We start from the raw sequence: 6,045 nt of genomic DNA, 5'->3' as shown, positions 1-6,045 counted from the left end.
ACACCCCACATTTTATCTTGGAGAATTTGTTATGAAAATAACTTTTGAGTATTTTGTTCATGCTATGGTAGGAGAGGAGATGTGTTTTGTTTCTGGATCCTCTTTAATTTCACTGATCCTGGAAACTGGAACTTTGTGTATGTTTAAATACAACATAAGAGATCCGAAACTGTAGAACTCTCATATGGTAGCTCTGCATAACTGAGTATCTGTGGACTCTGTAGTTGCACTACATTTTGTACTCTGTATTTGATTATGAAAGTATTTTCCTTGTATCTCCTGCATGCATCTCAGTCTCATGCAGTCTTTATAGCATAAATGAAGAAATGTGGTCTAAATGGAGCTTTTGTGCTGTGTAACCTGTTTGAGAAATCTACCTCACTGTTTTACAATGGCTTTTTTATTTTGCATGTTCATACTTAATCACACTGGAAAATGGAAAGCTGTTTGCATTTGAATGGTGTGCTTTGGCACTGTGTGATCAGCGCATGTACTAATGATTTCCTTTTATTTTTCTTCTTTCCTACTTTTCCCCTTTTTTCCCATTCTTTCCACGTTTTGTACTGCTATCTCCATACTTTCCTCTGAATTTCTTTGCTTACTGTAGCAGCCCTTGCCTTTTCTCTTGCAGCAACAGCCCAGGCTCCAAGGATCATTACTGGGCCTGCGCCTGTTCTCCCACCAGCTGCCCTGCGTACTCCTACGCCAGCTGGCCCTACCATAATGCCTTTGATCAGACAAATACAAACCGCTGTCATGCCAAACGGAACTCCTCATCCCACCGCTGCAATAGTGCCACCAGGACCCGAAGCTGGTTTAATTTACACCCCGTACGAGTACCCCTACACGCTGGCACCAGCTACATCAATCCTTGAGTATCCCATTGAACCTAGTGGTGTATTAGGTAAGACTTTTATCCATGCATGACTGCAGAATACGTCGTACGCTTTCATGGTATTTGCATCTAGAAGTCATGAGGCTTAAGGGGAAAAAAAAACAAAGCACACACACACACTATTGCCTCAGATATATCACAGTTACCTAGGAAGACTGATGGTGTAATTCAAACATTTTAACATGGTTTTGCATTGTTAAATGTATGTGTTTAGCATATTAGTAAGATTGTTGAAAACAAAATCTTAATATGTCACGAGATGGCAGGTACATAGGCAAGAAAAAAACAAATATACGTTGATGTCTATTGTATGTAATTTGTTCTCCCATCAATACTGGATTTGTTTGTGGCAACTTCAGCATGAGTTTCCAGCAATCATTGGAAAAATGAACTTTTGATTTTGTAGTATCTTTTTAGTAGCCAAGCTGGAGAGAATTGAAAGATGTTTTTTCAGTTTGTTTGGGTTTTATTCTTTATTTAGAACACATTTGATCCACCTCTCTTCAGCTGTAAATCATTTTGTGAGCAGAAAATAATTTCAGTGAATAAACGTAAAGGAAACTAAGTTCTGAGCAATGGACGATACAGCTAGCAACTTTATTGATTGCTTTCTTTAGATACATTGTGTTGAAATGTCCATAATTCCTAATATTTCAGAACATTGACTTGCTGTATGAAGGCGAAAATGATAAAGCAGCCTTGACAATTCAGTTAACCAGTCAATGTGGAATGAGCAGTTCCTATAGTGACTTCGTTGCCTTCTGTCTGCAGAATATAAACAATCTTTTCTCGTTAGTTTGTTCTGAATTGCATATGACCTTGGCGCTGCATAATGTTGATTTTATAGAACTTTGATCTTAGTTTGTTCAGTGGCAGTTATTGATTTACACAGATTCTAAACATCTCTAATGAACACTGGACAATAAGGTTCAAAGTCAATATTTTGTTGAAAGTATTGCAAAAAAAATCAGTGTTTCACTTAAATGATGAATAGTTGTTGTGTTATCTGTCTGCGTTTCCCCGTTACACAGTAAAAAACAAAAGGTATTTAAGACTTTTCCCTTTCAGGATTAGTAAGGCACTAGTAGAAGTTTTAATAGGACAAAATTATTCAGTAGGTCTGTCTTTGGGCATCTTGTTTTCCACCATCTCATAGCCAACATCCAGTGACTATATGATAACGTCATTGTTTATTTATATAAACAAGTGCATGCTCTCCCCAGCTCCACCGCCCTGATTTGTTAGTCCTTACTGTGGCGCTTGCAATATCTCCTGGGGTAGAATTGCAGTTACAGGCAATCTCCCCTCCTGAATGTAGTTAATACCAAGTAAAAAACAGTAATAAGTTAATATTATGCAGGGAACTTTCGCTGATTTCTCACAGAATTTAGCATACTTTTATACTATTACTCTCAAAAGGCAGCTGATGCCAATGCACTCTTCTAGGCACAACTGGGAGTGCAAGTGTGTAGCCTAAAATGGTTCTCTCTAAATAGTCTGATTTAAAAAAGGAAAAAGGAGAGAAAAAAATCACCACGCCCCTGTTTGCGTAGCATGGAATCAGTGAGTAATATGACATCTGCACTATTATCTGAGCATTTGCATTGATTTAATTTAATTAATTGAGTTTTTGGTTGAGTTTTACTTCATAATATACTCATGAACATACTCATGAATATACTATGAAATAAAATAGTAATATAATATTCTTCATAATATGTTCATGAGTAATGTTATATATTTTGTCCATTTTCTACTGCACCTTTAAGGTACCTTAAAACAATTAAACAATTAAAAACAATTAAAACAATTCTGTTAAAAATAACAGAGGAATGCATCCCTTTGAGTATTTTCGGGGATGTTGGTGTTGGAATCAAATTTTAGTTGGTGACTAACTTTGAATTCCCTTCCTTTTATCTTTAGGTATGGCTTTCCCTACGAAAGGCTAAGAATTCAAGAACGGTCTTAACTGATCCTTCATCAGATCTGAATTTTAACAAATGCTTAGTTTCAGCAGCCTTGAGAAAAGCTTGGCCTAGCAGTCAGTGACTTACTTGCACTTTTTTGCACATAGATTTAAAATAAAATAGTGCTATTAATTTGGATTAGCCCCTATTATTACAGAGTAGCTGTAATTTATGAGTGTATAGTAGTATACTGACTGCTAAGTGTTCTATATAGTGTTTGCTTTACTAATCACCTAATTCATTGCAGTTCATACTTATTGACTTAAAGTTTAAAATCACAATCTGTAGGCTTGAAGAATTGCTTTAAAACTTCTTTTTTGTGGTAGAACTGGAAATGATCTTAAAGTTAGCAAATAATTGTCAGTATTAAAAGATGGCATTATTTAAAATAGTCCTGCTGCAAGAAAGGCACTTCAGTGAATATGTGACTAGTAAAGCTTAAATGTGCTTGGGTCTAATAGATTTCATGAAATACTGTAATTTTGGGATTGTAAATGAATGGATTAAACAGGTTAAGGCCAGGATGTTTAAAATAAATGCAATATTAATCTGCACAGATAAACTTCTTATGGTTAAAATTTGAAACTACTGTGCCTTAACTTGTTGCTTTTCTTAAAATGAACTTTTGTAGTTAATGATCATTTAAATCCATTTTGATAAACCTGCTGTTAATGTTTTCTTTGAATGTTTTCTAACTTTGTCTTGATAATTGCAATTTAACTAGGTGCGGTGGCTACTAAAGTTCGAAGGCACGATATGCGTGTCCATCCTTACCAAAGGATTGTGACCGCAGACCGAGGTTAGTTTAGTTCTGGAGTTCTTGTTTGTAAGAAGTGCTTTGAGTGTACATGAGATTTGCAACACCACAGCTGGTTAACCAAAAACCATATTTTGTCCCATTCATAACTTTTTCACAAAAATGTGAATGGTTAATATTTTAGAGCTTGGGGAATACTTGTGGTTACAAAAAACGTTTTATAAACCTGCCTTTCCCAGCTCAATTAAATATATACACTTTGTTGTATATTTAATATAAAAGCTATAACATATTTCCCTTTTAAAAACTATTTAAAGATCCATCTGCATCAGGAAACCCTATGAGTTAAGTGCTGCAGTGATTAATTTGTGTTTCCTCCTCTCCCTCCAATTTGTTCTTTTAATTGGTGTGGAAATATCAGATTGGTGTTGCAAAATAAAATGAATGGATGGTTGCTTAATGAGGAAGAAGTAAAGGAATAAATGCCTCCTGTCTGTGTCTGGAGAAATTTGAAGATTTAGATTCCTTTTTTTCCAATAAACTTTTGAGCCACTGTACTGTATATTTTGAGGAGGATGCATGTTCTCAGATACCTAACTGAATTCAGAAACATAAGGGCTGTGAAGAAAATACTTCAAAAGTTGTTTGAGTTTGAATTAATAAGGATGAGGGAAGGGAAGGTGTTTTGGTTTTCTGCCAAATTCTGTTTCCTGGTTTTTACCTCTTGCTGCTAAAATGCGTAACCTGAAGGAGAAGCAACTTTTGAAGTCCTGTTGGTGAGATGACATCCAATATTTGGGCATCTCTCTTATAACTCTTGACTGGAAAGTAAATCTTCATTTTTCTCCCATTCCTCAAACATAATGCCTTTGGACCCCTGAATGAAGTATTTAAGCTTATTGAGAAAACCAATATTTTCGGTTTATTGACATTGGCTAATAAACAGTGTAGGCTGAGCACAGGAACTCCCGAATTCTTATCCTGTCCCTGCTGCTGACACAGTGTGGGTTTCAGCAAGTCATTTAATCCCTCTGTGAATGTTTTCCCATCTGTAAAATAAGGATAATAATACTTCCCTACCTCACAGGGGTGTTGTGGGGGTTCTTGTTTGTACAGGGCTTTGAGGACACAAAGCTTTATGTGCCAAGTATTATTATTCTTCTCTCATCAAAATCAGTGCTGTGCAGGCTTATATGATAGTGTAATACTCAGAAGCCAAATTCCGGTGACAGATCTGACATCTAATGCTGACTACGCTTTATTTCTCGCAATCTCCCATAAATTTACTACAAGAAACGATACAAATTTCAGTCAATACATTAAAAATGGCTCTCCTGGATACTTGCTGTGTTTATGTAACACTTATACCTTTCATATGGAAAGAACATATGCTTTACGAAAGATGTAACAAGACACTACATAGGTTTTTCAGAAGATTTCTTCTTATTTCTTGAAAGCTCTTCAGTGGGCAACGGGGCATAGTCAGAATAAGGTCATAGCAAATGTTGGCAAAAAGAGATTATAACCTACATTTTGTCAAGTGCGATAAATGTTAGGATTTGGTAATCTTTAAAAGTTTAACCTGATGTTACAAAGATCGGTTTTTGCTTGAGATCATTTTGATCTGCAATGATAGCTTCAGGATACCCTAAAACTACTTGTTTAGTTGGATATTTACCTGAGACAACTAGTAAACACAATGATAAAGTATAGAGTGGGAGAAGCATTCCAATTTTTTATTTGCTTTCATCATGGTAGTATTTAGTCAACATGTATTTTAAATATTTGGTGGAGGGCCTAAGTGTTTTGTCTGGGGTTGCCACTTACAAGTCACTGAAAAAAAAAGTTACTGGTTTTGTTTTACCTTTTAAAATATAGCCATTTTCTAATAATACAGTGTTCTTCTCTAACCATATTTGAAGTCAATTGTATTATAAATAAATAAATTCAGGTGGCTTATCTCCTATGAAATAAGTCATGTATACCTCTATCTGTCTGCATTGAAAACCATGCTGATATTTCAGGTAAACTTTTTTTTAGTCTCATCTAAGCAATCTGGTGTTGCCTTAAGAATATTACATAAAATTAACTTTACAACTTTATCTCATTTTAGTCTGAATTCGAAATCCTAGATTATCCCCAACAGTTTTAACAATTTTGCAAAAGGCTTTGAAAAGCATTGTTTGGGAGTGAGGCAGATTCTTGAATGTGTTAAAATTATTGTAGACTTAAAATAGTAAGTATTTATCATATTCATCTCTTGAGTTGTTCAATCACTGATACACTTCTATAGCTGTAGCCATGAAAAACAATGTCAGCAAACCGAAATATATATTTTTTTTCAATACAGAAATGTTTTTTTACGTAGTTAAATGTTGCTAAAACTATATTTGCATTCACTGGGTCTAAAGTTTTTTCTGTTTTTT

The 6,045-nt window shown here is 35.0% G+C and overlaps 1 long non-coding RNA gene across 1 annotated transcript; it reads left to right on the top strand.

The window, feature by feature from the left end:
• The first annotated feature begins 35 nt into the window (after positions 1-35).
• Positions 36-5,385, top strand: LOC116216330. The gene is made up of 2 exons (XR_004158886.1): positions 36-904; positions 3,587-5,385. It is a non-coding gene; the product is annotated as an uncharacterized LOC116216330 (long non-coding RNA).
• Positions 5,386-6,045: the final 660 nt, after the last annotated feature.

Source organism: Meleagris gallopavo, chromosome 2 (assembly GCF_000146605.3).
Source record: "Meleagris gallopavo isolate NT-WF06-2002-E0010 breed Aviagen turkey brand Nicholas breeding stock chromosome 2, Turkey_5.1, whole genome shotgun sequence".
NCBI classification, from domain to species: Eukaryota; Metazoa; Chordata; class Aves; order Galliformes; family Phasianidae; genus Meleagris; species Meleagris gallopavo.
This window is presented reverse-complemented; position numbering and strand designations above follow the sequence as displayed.